The following is a 12,883-nucleotide window of genomic DNA, read 5'->3' as shown; positions in this document are numbered from 1 at the left end:
AAAGTTGACTTTAGATATGAAAGAAGATAAAAAATAGCAATAGATCAAAAAAATGAATAGTAGCAGTAGTGGATGCCTCAGAAACATGTCAATCATCATTTGATCATGAACTTGGAGCATCATGGAATCATAAACACAATGAGCATATATAAAAACAGTGAACATATAGAAAAAGGTAGTAGGGGCGACTAGTAATGATGCCAAGTTTCTTAGAAGTTCATGATCATTAGCTCATATTCTAGACAATTTCTAGAGATGGACAATTTCATCATTGGTAAAACAAAGGAGAGGAGATGAGAGTTTGCCAAACAAAAACAAGGAGCATATATAAACATAGTAGTATTAGTAGTAGGGTAGTAGGGTAGTAGTAGTAGTAGGAGGAGGAATAAGAGGAGTATGTTGGCGGTCCTTAACGCCTAAAAATAACTGCCAATTCCCGCATAAAATCCTCCCATATAAACACCAAACTTAGTATTAGGGTCTATAACTAATAAATTCCATGAGTTTTGGTGATTGTTCAATTGCAGGAGGATATATCCGGAAAACATGGAAAAATAATCAAAGTACACATTCAGATAAAGCGTAAAAGCATATTAGCGCAAAGAATAAAGGAGAAGGCCACCCACCTATCACATATGGGCGCCAAACCCACATGGACGTATCCCAAGCCCAACAAGGAACCACCATGCGAAAGGCGGTTGCATGCAGGCTCCATCAGGGAGCGGCCGATCCTAGGGGGTGGCCGACCCCTCCTTTGCACCTCTCGCCTCTAGCTACCACGTGGCACTCTCTGGTGGCCTATCCATGGTGGTTGCATGTGGGTCTTCCAAGAATAGTCCTCCACACCGACCTACAACTAGTATAAATAGGAGGGGAGAGCCCCCTCTCCAACACACATCTCTCACTTAAGCTTCACTCTTCATACTTTTAGTGGTAGTGTCCCTCTAGGTGCTTCACACCTAGTTGTAATAGAAAATAGGGAGAGAGGTGAGGAAAGAGCCAAGGAGGAGCTGGGTCTATCGGATCCTCCTCAACTTTGTACCTCTATGGAGTCGACTCATCTTGAGTAGCCTCCAGGTTTAACTTTTGGTAATTCTAAGATTTCTAGTTGATCAAGTTCATTGCTTACTTTAGTTTGCTTACGGGATCTCCGTTCGACCGAGTGCTCTAGTCTTAAGATCTGGACTAGAGTAGTAATCGTTAGCGTAGACGTGGTGTCTAGGCTAGTGTTTACCTGAGTTTGCGCCCAATCCCATGGAATAGTTGTGGTAGCCCCAGAGGTGACAGCTCTGACCAGACCTTTGTAATCCACCATGTTCAAATTGGTGTTTTCGTAGAGTTTTTTGGCAGCCTGACCCCGATCACCTCTTCCTAGTCTTTTCGAGAATCGGAAAGGTACTGTTGCTCTGAAGTAAGAGAGTTTAGTAAGCCTGAACTTTGGTTATCTAGTTTATCTTGAAAAAACTTTAGGAAACCCCTCTCTACCCACAAAAACACTTTTACCTTGGAAGACCTTGATCCTTTCTAGTACACTTCTCGTTCCCCGTGGAAATTGATACCTAGGAATACTCTAGGTGAAAACTATAGCAATATCCGTATGGTTGCGGATTTATCTATTTGCGTTAACAAATACCAATAGAGTAGGAGTAGGAGTAGTAGGAGAGGAGAGGAGAGTAGTAGTAGAAGTAGTAGAAGATGGAGTAGTAGGAGAGGAGAGCAGTAGAAGTAGGACAGTAGTAGTAGTAGGATAGCAGTAGTAGTAGTAATAGAAGAGAGAAGGACAGTAGTAGTAGTAGAAGTAGGGAAGAGAGAAGAGAGTAGTATGAATAGTAGTAGAAGTAGTATAAGGGAGGCGCGGAGTGGAGCAGCAGCAAAGTCAAAATTAATCAGTAAAAGCAGTGGCAGCAAATCAGTGAGGACAACAATTGTTAAGCCAACAAATTAGTGACATTCAGTCTAGTGATCATATATATATCCAAAATCATAGTCCAAGCTACTAAGCACTAATTTAGAGTATTCATTCACTAATCCACAAGCTATATGAAAGAAAATGACATTTAGTTATCCACCAAGCAAATCCCACAGCACAGAAAATGACAGATTTAGTTGGGCACCACCATAGAGACCATGGAAACAAGATAAACAAAAACACTATGGTAACCACTAATCTGGACAGAGAGAGATGGAGACCATGCCAATATGGAAGATCATGGCAATAAGATATACAGTGGACCAAAGATCCATTTTGCAACACATGTTAAATTCATCACCAATGTTCTAGCAACCAAAAGGAACAGTAAAACTGGTCACTAAATCATGGATGAATTGATGTTTACTACAAATTCTTCCTCTTTACCAAATACTAGTCAAAATGTTCAGTGCACTAAAACAACATATCCATCCACAAGCAAAGGTAAAAGCATTAATCTTAGCAGCAACTAAGAATGTGAATGTCAACTCCACAATGAATCAGGGTTCAAACATTTAATTATCCATGGTTTATTCTGATTATATGCTCTGATTGAGCTCCCTCTAAACTAGAGAAGGAGCAGGGAATGGAGGAGAAGGGGTTGGGCATACCTGCAGAAGACCTAGCAAAGCGAAAGGTCGGTGGCTAAGCTTGGTGGTGGGGTCATCGACCACCATTTTAGGCCCACCGGGGGAGGGGCGCGGCAACCAGGGAAAGTCCCGCCGCCCACCGGTGGAGGGACCACGCGGACGTTGGAGCGAGGGCACGACCAACGGGGGGAGGGCCTATCGGGAGACCTCAGGGTCAGAGAGGGATGCCAACGGTGGTGCGTAGGCCACCGGATAGGGGCACGACAACCTGGGAAAGGCGCGCCGCCCACCGGGGGAGGGACCACGCAGACCAGGGGCCGACCGAGCACAAGTTCAGAAACCCTAGCCGCCACACCAGCTGTGGCGGCCCGAACGGCGGTGGTTAGGGCAGGGAGGGGGTTGGGGGAGGACGGTGGAGGCGGTTCAGGGAGGACGGCGGAGGTAGGGCACGGAGATGCGGGGGCGGTGTGGAAAATTTCAGCAGCCTGTCGGCGTCCACAATGAAGAATAGCGCCCAAGACTTATTGAAAATTTGGCCTCTCATGCCCTTTGGTATATATACCCACAGGCATTTGTAGGGGTGGTCGACGTTATAACCCGCCCCTACAAATGGATTTGTAGGGGCGGTTCCTGATCCAGCAGCCCCTACAAATAATTTTCAATTTTTTTAATTGGTATTTTTTGTATTTTATATATGCCAAAAAACAATGTAAATATTCTTTTATTATGCAATATATGTAGTTTCTCCCTCCAGCAGCCCCTACAAATGAAGAACTGTGATTTCTCTTTTTAATCTCTAGCTAAAATTTGTAACTAGTCTTTCTCCCTCATACTAACTCCAAATGTGATGATATTCTTTTCTAAAATTTTCTAAAATCATGCTCTATCAAATTATTGTGTTCATCTTCTCATGTGGCTTTGTTTGAAAAAAAATCAAATTTTGAATTTCAAAAATATGGAAACATGGAACAATGTATTGAAGGAGCATATGATTTCAAATGAAAAAGTCATGAATATAAAACTTGTAGAACTCATCAATCTCTACAACTTTTGTTTTGGTCATATTTTCATGTGACTAAATTTGAACAATTCAAATTTTAAATTTCAATAAATGATATATTGAAATAAAATTTTGAGACACCAAATTATTTGAACTCAAAAAGTCATGAACATAAAAGTTGTAGAACTCATCAAGACCTACAACTTTTAGTTTGTTCATATCTTTATCCGACAAAGTGATAGTAATATTGTTCACAAAACTTACATATCTCTCATATAGTTTATGAAACCATATGAGAGATATGTAAAATTTGTGAACATTGTTCTTATCACTTTGTCGGATGAACAAATGATCAAAATAAAAGTTTTAGATCTTGATGAGTTGTACAATTTTATATTCATGACTTTTTCAGCTGAAATCATTTACTATTTGAAAATGTTGTTTGAAGTTGCCATTTTATGAAATTCAAAATTTGAACTTTTCAAACTAAGTCGCATGAAAAGATGACCAAAATAAAAGTTGTAAGTATTGATGAGTTTTACAACTTTTATGTTTACAACATTTTCAGTTTAGGTCATTTTCTGACTTAAAATTTAATTCAAAGTTCACAAATTCAAAATTTCAATTTTTAAATATAAATTTTTTATTTTTTAAAAAAGAAAATGTATCATTATATATATATATATATATATATATATATATATATATATATATATATATATATATATATATACATATCTTCAAGTTGTTTTTATGTGTACGGGCAAATATGGCAAAAAATTTTAATACATTTATACATTTATAAAAAATATGCAGAACTAATATTTAAATTTTTTTAAAAATGCAAAAATATTTATAGGGATGACTAGTGATTGAGCCGCCCCTACAAATTGACCGATTTGTAGGGGCGGCTTATATCAACAGACGCTCCTACTGTGCCATTTGTAGGGGCGGCTGGCCTCGTGAGACCCCGGTGGGGGCACTGTAGGGGTGGCTGCAGAGTGAGCCGCTCCTACCAAAAAAAAGGTGCAGATGCTACAAAGCTTTGTGTAGTAGTGAATGTGACCCACCCTGCCACAACCGTCTACTGTAGCTGCTTGGGCGTGCATGCGCGTGGGGGAGTGGAGGGATGGAGTGCTGCTCAGTCGCGGGCATGGGAGGCAGAGGGCGATGCTGGCAGGGGCACAGGCGGTCCCCATGCGGCATGCGGGTGTGGCAAGCGGACGGGGCGCAGGCGTCTGAACAAAGGTGCAAAGTGGGGGCACAGATTCCTGAGAGCAACAGACGCAGACGTCACACACAAAAACGAACTGTAAGGCGTTCGTCCGGTCGTCCGAGCGCTAGCAGTGCCGTAAAACATTTTGGTTGAGCCGAATAGCTTGATATACCCAGCAAAGTATGAACTTCTGAGGTTTGGACATGTACAGTATAGCTGTGGAACGCCGTGTCACATGTGAAACAGCTACCCTGTACCCAAACTCTTCAAAGATAATTAAAAGAAAAAATGCATTACAGTTACCGCTTAAACCCTCGTGGACCTTAATAAAACCCTATAAATACCCCCATGACAGCACCAAAACCTATAAATGTCCATGCAGCCCGAGGCACGGCTGCCCGACACGAAGCATGCAATTTTGGCCCGGACCAAGCACGGCACGGCCCGATGGTCAGCGGGCCCGATGAAAGGTTCTAATGGCTAGAGGGGGGTGAATAGCCTATTAAAATTTTCTACAACAACACTTAACAAACCAGTTAGACAATTATGAGACGAAGCAAGTGTTGCGCTAGCCTACTAAAAATATAAGCCACCTACTACAATTCTAGTTTATATAGTTTCTATCCACACAATAGCTATGACACTACACTAAGTTAGTGTGCTCTCAAAAGCTAACTAAAGAGCCACACTAACTAAACTAACAAGCTCTCACAACTAGCTACACTAAAGAGCTTGACAACTAGTTTGCGGTAATGTAAAGAGAGTGAGCAATTTATTTATACCGCCGTGTCTAAGAAGGAGCCAATCAATCACAAGAATGAATACCAATGAAGACCAATCACCTCGAAATCAAATAATGAACACAATAATTTTTTACCGAGGTTCACTTGCTTGCTGGCAAGCTACTCCTCGTTGTGGCGATTCACTCACTTGGAGGTTCACGCGCTAATTGGCATCACACGCCAAACCCTCAATGGGGTGCCGCACAACCAACACAAGATGAGGATCACACAAGCCACGAGCAATCCACTAGTGTATATTTTGGCTGTCCGCCGGGAAAAGGTCAAAAACCCCTCACAATCACCACGATTGGAGCCGAACATAATCACCAACCTCCGCTCAACGATCCTCGCTGCTCCAATCCGTCTAGGTGGCGGCAACCACCAAGAGTAACAAATGAACCCCACAGCAAAACACGAACACCAAGTGCCTCTAGATGCAAACACTCAAGCAATGCACTTGGATTCTCTCCCAATCTCACAAAGATATTGAATCTATGATGGAGATGAGTGAGAGGGCTTTGGCTAAGCTCACAAGGTTGCTATGTCAATGCAAATGGCCAAGAGAGTGAGCTCGAACCGGCCATGGGGCTTAAATAGAAGCCCCCATGAAATAGAGCCATTGTACCCCTTGACTGGGCACAACGCGGGGTGATCGGACGCTCCGGTCTGATCGACCGGACGCTGGACCTCAGCGTCCGATCACGCGATGCGTGCCACGTGTCCCCTCTCTTCAAATGCTGAATGCCCGATCACAATGGTCAGGTGATGACCAGACGCTGCAGACAAAGTGACCGGATGCTGAACCTCCAGCATCCGGTCGTTTCCAGTATGGTTCCAGAAATGATTTTTCTTGACCGGACGTGTCCGGTCGCCCTTGACCAGACACAGCCAGCGTTCGATCACTCAGCAACTCCTTTGGGTGCTGTCTGACAGCATGACCGGACACAGCCTTCCAGCGTCCGGTCGCTGAGTGAGCCAGCATCCGGTCAGTGACCGACTCTACGCTTTTTCTGCTGCTACTGACCGGACGCGCCAGTCCTTCAGAGACCAGCATCCGGTCACTTACAGTGACCTCCATATTTTCTATCTAGGGCACCGGTGGCACCGTCGGACACTCCACCGGTGAAGTTCCTAACCCTTTCTCAAATGTGCCAACCACCAAGTATATCACTTTGTGCACATGTGTTAGTATATTTTTCACAAACATTTTCAAGGGTGTTAACACTCCACTAGATCCTAAATGCATATGCAATGAGTTAGAGCATCTAGTGGCACTTTGATAACCGCATTTCGATATGAGTTTCACCCCTCTTAATAGTACAGCTATCAAACCAAAATGTGATCACACTCTCTAAGTGTCTTGATCAGCAAAACAAAATAGCTCCAACCATTTATACCTTTGCCTTGAGCCTTTTATTTTTCTCTTTCTCCTTTTCAAGTCCAAGCGCTTGATCATCACCATGGCATCACCATCATCATGTCATGGTCTTCATTTGCTTCATCACCTGGAATGTGCTACCTATCTCATGATCACTTGATAAACTAGGTTAGCACTTAGGGTTTCATCAATTCACCAAAACCAAACTAGCGCTTTTACCTGGGCTGGCCCAGCCCAAGGGAGCAGGCCATGCCTGGGCCACTGCTCAGGCCCGTGGGCTGGCACGGCATGGCTCGACCTTCGACGATCGGCCCGGCAGCGGCCTGGCCTCCCCCCTTCCCCTCCTCACTCCTCCTCCCCTCCCTAAGTCCTAGCATGGCCCACGCGCTCCCCGGTGTCCCTGCCTCCCCCCTCATATATAAGCGGGCATGCCGCGGTGGCTCTCCCTCACTCCGAACCCTAGCTCATTTCATCCCACTGTGCCGCTCTTGTCTCGCCTCGCTCTCGTGGTCTCGCCCTCATAGTCTCGACTCTGTCCTCCTCGACTCTAGTGAGGTGACCTCAATGATCCACCTGCCACCGGCGAGCAGCTCCCTACTCCTCCTACCTGATCCCCTCCCTGCTCCCTCTCCGCCTCTCCCTTCTCTCTATCCCTATCTCCCCTCTAGATCTCAGTGATTATGTGAGTTTGTGTCCCTGTCTGCCCATCCTCCACCGCTCACCGTCCTTCTAACGGGCGTGTCATCTTCTCTGGGTGGCCCTCGTCTTCTCCGACACCGGGCTCCGGTTGCGTAGGTACAACCCTAACCCTCCTCTTCTTCCATTGATGAATGATGATTGATCTATTCTGATATATTGTTTTCCTCCTCCTCCATGTCTTTACGTAGGTCGGTAGCCGATGCGTCATCCTCTAGCTGTGGCATAGAGCGACCAAGGCGGCCCCGCGCATCATTGAGGAACAGTGCTAGAGAGCCCTCCATGGTCGAGGGCGCCATGGCTGGTGCTGATGATGAGATCGTCTAGCCGCTCATCGGCAACGACGATCTGATCATGATAGGCCTGGCACCTGAGGACGATGATGACACCCAAGAGGACGCTATTGTCTTGTTCGGTAACCATATCAGTAGCGGCTCTGCTGCTCCGATCGATCTGGACGGCGGTGGTGGTGAAGGGGCGACATCGACTGTGACCCCGGTCTGCTCCAACGGCTCAACTCCATCTGTTGCTGATACTGGTACCTCTTCTAGACCTAGTGTTGGTAAGCGTAAATCTGTTGTGTGGGCTAATTTTTATGAGATCTATGAGACTGTGAATGGTAGGAAAATCTACACTAAAGTTATCTATAAAATGTGTAAGCATACTTTGTCTGCTAGATCTAATGCTGTCACTAGGCACTTGAAGAGGCACCAGAAATATTGTAGGTAGAAAATTGATCAAGTTGCTAGGGTTCAATCTAGGCTTGCTTACAATACTGATGGTTTTGTGCATAACTAGGACTATAAACTTGATGTTGCTAGATCTGAATTGTGTCGCTTGATTGTTAGGCTTGATTTGCCGTTAGGTATTGGGGAGACAGAGGCCTGAGAGGATTATATTGTTCGTGCTCATAACCTTAGGTTTGTTAAAGTATCTAGACAGACCACCACTAGAGATCTAAGTAAACTGCTTACTAAACATCGTAATATGCTTAAAAATTTTCTGTTGTCTGCTGCTTTCTCTGTTGCTCTGACATCAGACATTTGGTCTGGTAATGCTAAGGAGGATTATATTAGTGTTGTTGCTCATTTTGTTAGTGCTAACTGGGAGTTATAGAAAAATATTATTGGGCTTAGGTTGATTGAGGTGAAACATAATGGTGAAAATATTGCTGAAAGAGTTGCTTGTGTGGTTAAGGAGTTTGGTCTCATTGATAAGGTTTTCTCTGTAACTCTAAACAATGCTTCTTCTAATGCTAAGGCTATGGAAACTTTGACACCTATGTTTGCTGGTTATTTGGATCCTGATCCTACACCTGAGCCTGTTGATCCTTCTAAGTGTAAGTACAGTCTTGTGCATCAACATTGTGCTTGTCATATCATTAATCTGATTATAAAATGTGGTTTAAAGAGGTTCAAACCTTACACATAAGATTTTAGAACTGCTATTAACTTCTTAAATTCCTCTAATCAAAGAATTGCTATGTTTAAGAACTACTGTACTGCTCAGGGTGTTAAACCTAGAAAGTTTGGCTTATATATGGATGTTAGATGGAATGCTACATATCTTATGTTTAAACACTTGGTTCCATATAAGCATGTTTTTTCTGTGTTCATTAATTCCAATTATGGCTCTGAATTGTCGTCTGCAAAGCATTGGTATATAGCTGAAAAGATATTGGAGTTTCTGGAACTATTTTATGACTCCACTGTTGTTCTTTCTGGTGTTTACTATCCAACTAGTCCACTTATCCTGCACCATCTGCTAGAAATTGCTTCTCATTTACATACAAGTGAAAAAGATCAAAATCTAATTGCTGTTGTATATCCTATGAAGCTTAAATTCCTTAAATACTGACAGCATGTACCTCTGTTATATTCATTTGCATTCATTCTTGATCCTAGAGCTAAGATGAGAGGTTTATTTATAGTCCTAGAATTAATTAAAGAGAGCACTGGTTGTGATTATTCTTCATATTATGCTGATGTGAAAACTGAATTTTTCAAGTTATTTAACAAATATGAGAGAAAGTTTGGTGCATCTAGGAGTCAAAGGGTTGCACAGCCTGCAAGCCATACAGGTAAGAGAAAACAGGCATCGGGAAGAATCTTTGGAGGCCCTGGATTTGTTGTTGGTCCTTCCCCTGCCTGTGCCCCCACTTTATCTTTATATGCTTCTACTGCTAATGAGCTCTCAGTTTATCTAGACAGTGATAATGTCACTGCATATGAGAATGATTTTGATTTACTTCTCTAGTGGCGTGACCACAAACTAACCTATTCAATCCTATCTATATTGGCTAGAGATATTATGTCTGTTCCTGTTTTTACTGTCTCTTCGAAATCATGTTTTAACTTGACAGGAAGGATAATTGAAGAGTGGCGACGCCGCCTGTTGCCTGAAACTATGGAGATGCTGGCCTGCATAAAGGATTGGGAGTTCGAAGAAAACAGATTACAATATGTTGTTGACAACCAAGAGCTGGAGGACTCCTTCAAGAATCTGTACCTCGATGAAGATGTAGATTGGGCTGCTGGTACTGCTGGTTCATCTGGGGCTGGGGCTGAGGCTGGTTCATATGGGGCTGGTACATCTAGGGCTGCTGGTAATTAATATGTTATCTCTATTTTGTATCTGTCATCTGTGACAGTGATAGTGTGACTTGGGACCTTTGAACAATGATGGAAGACTTATTAAGAGCTGTGCTGCACTCTTTTTCTCTTTCTAGGGTTTCTCACAAGGGTGAGTTTTACCTAGAAAGGTTTTTAATGAGGCAGCATTGCACAAACAGCTCAGTTGTTTTAATTATCTTGTCTCATTTGGTGGTTTTTGTTAGAAACATAGAATTGAGAATCTGTGACTGTGATCAGTTTATTACTTGTGAATGTGAAATACTGAAATGTGAATGAATTATGAAATGTGATTGTGAAAATGGAGAAGTGTTGGATGAGAGAAGCAAGTTGAGGTGTTTTAATGGCACCGGGCTGTGGGCTGGCACGGCCCGCGGATTTGGCCGTGCTTACCAGGCCGGCACGGCACGGATTTCGGCCGGTAGGACCGTGCTTGGGCCGAAGACCAGGCATGATACTCGGAGGGGCACGGCACGGGAAGCACGACGTGCCGTGCCAGCCCGACCCCCTATGGGCCGTGCTTGGCCCGGGCCCGGGCCGGGCCGGCCCGTTGGCCACTATACTAAAACAACAACACAGCAAGACTAGCAATTTCCCAAGCAGCTCTTGCAAACTACTAGCTTCCAGCAACAGCTTGTCAAGCGCAGAGCAAACGGGCAAGGAGATGGACGTGTCCACTCTGGAGGCCGGCGGTGTCCGTGACTATGCGGACCCTCCGCCGGCACCGCTGATTGACATCGACGAGCTGGGCAAGTGGTCTCTGTACCGCACCGTGATCGCCGAGTTCGTGGCGACGCTGCTGTTCCTGTACATCACGGTGGCCACCGTGATCGGGTACAAGCACCAGACGGACGCGACGGCGTCGGGAGCCGACGCGGCGTGCGGCGGCGTGCAGGGGCGGATCCAGGGCCCGGGCTGCAGCCCGGGGCGAGTCCATGTAGCCCCTGTAACATATGTGGTGTTTAGCCTAAAAAACTATGATCTTAATTAGACAAGGAGACCTAGGAAGCAAGATCAGACTGTTTTGAACGTGAATTAGCAGCTCAACCCGGGGCACAGCCCCGTTCTGGATCCGCCCCTGGCGGCGTGGGCATCCTCGGCATCGCGTGGGCGTTCGGCGGCATGATCTTCATCCTCGTCTACTGCACCGCCGGCATCTCCGGTGGCCACATCAACCCGGCCGTCACGTTCGGCCTCTTCCTGGCGTGGAAGGTGTCCCTGGTGCGCGCGCTGCTGTACATGGCCGCGCAGAGCCTCGGTGCCATCTGCGGCGTCGCGCTAGTCAAGGGCTTCCAGAGCGGATTCTACGCGCGCTACGGCGGCGGCGCCAATGAGGTCAGTCCCGGGTACTCACCGGCACGGGGCTCGCCGCCGAGATCATCGGCACCTTCGTGCTCGTCTACACCGTCTTCTCCGCCACCGACCCCAAGCGCAACGCCCGCGACTCCCACGTCCCGGTAATTGCGGCACCTGCACACGCCATTGAGCTGTGAACCTGCTCATTGCAAGAACTTTTGCTTCCGTCGTGCTGTTGCATTGCCTGTTGTTGTATTGATGAACGAGATGATCATCAGGTGTTGGCGCCGCTCCCGATTGGATTTGCTGTGTTCATGGTGCACCTGGCGACGATCCCGATCACCGGCACGGGGATCAACCCAGCGAGGAGCCTCGGCGCCGCCGTCGTGTACAACAGCAGCAAGGCCTGGAGCGACCAGGTATCACATCTCCCTCTGCCTAGTCCCTAGACCTACACACATTGTCCAAGATTGCAGCAGTAATGCACACAATTTTGTTGGTTGTTGTTGCTTCAGTGGATCTTCTGGGTGGGTCCGTTCATCGGCGCGGCGATTGCAGCGCTGTACCACCAGATCGTCCTCCGCGCCAGCGCCAGGGGTTACGGCTCCTTCCGGAGCAACGCCTAGGCTGACCTCGTCTTGGTCAACATCCACGGCCACGCAGGCCGTGACTGAGCGCTCCCTCCCGGAGTTTAAGTAGAACGGAGAGGGAGAGCACCGGCGTGGTTAATGCAGTAGCAGTAGCTTTTCAGTCAGGTCAAGTGTTGTAGCTGCCGGCAACGGCAGCTAGCGCAAGTGTTTGTGCGTTTGTGTGCTGTGGAAAGTGTGACTTCATCAGTGCATTTGATTACCCTGTTGGCTTGCAGTTAATTTAATAATTTAATTTAATAAAGATGAAAGAATGCAAGTGATGGGTAAACTTGAGAGCGCCCTGCTTAAAAAGTACTCCTACCAAAGTTACTCTTACTCGATTATTACCCTTACTCTCAATTCAGGTCTCAATCTATTTGGCATAATTTTGCCTCCAACTTTAAGAATCAGAAGCTTGCCTCCAGAGAAGTTCAGAGCTGCCATAGCCTGTCTTCCATCTCATTCTTTGTTCCCGAAGCCCAAATGATTCGGTATTTTAGATAATCATTTTGATTATGGTGGACAAACATGAGTCTAGACCCGACCAAATAACACAACACATCTTGAATTTAACATAAGCAGCAACTCAAAGGGTACGAGGTGTTTACCCTTATTTCTAAGAGCATCTCTACCGGATCGAAAGAATACAATCCCCTCTCCCTATACCCCATTGTAACGTAGATTGAAGGAAAAGAAA

The 12,883-nt window shown here is 45.6% G+C and overlaps 1 pseudogene; it reads left to right on the top strand.

Moving 5' to 3' along the window:
- The first annotated feature begins 10,712 nt into the window (after positions 1-10,712).
- On the top strand, positions 10,713-12,234 carry LOC136548419 (aquaporin PIP2-6-like; annotated as a pseudogene).
- Positions 12,235-12,883: the final 649 nt, after the last annotated feature.

Source organism: Miscanthus floridulus, chromosome 4 (assembly GCF_019320115.1).
Source record: "Miscanthus floridulus cultivar M001 chromosome 4, ASM1932011v1, whole genome shotgun sequence".
In the NCBI taxonomy this organism is placed as follows: domain Eukaryota; kingdom Viridiplantae; phylum Streptophyta; class Magnoliopsida; order Poales; family Poaceae; genus Miscanthus; species Miscanthus floridulus.
Note: the sequence above shows the minus strand (reverse complement) of the source record. Positions and strands in the feature narration are given on the sequence as shown.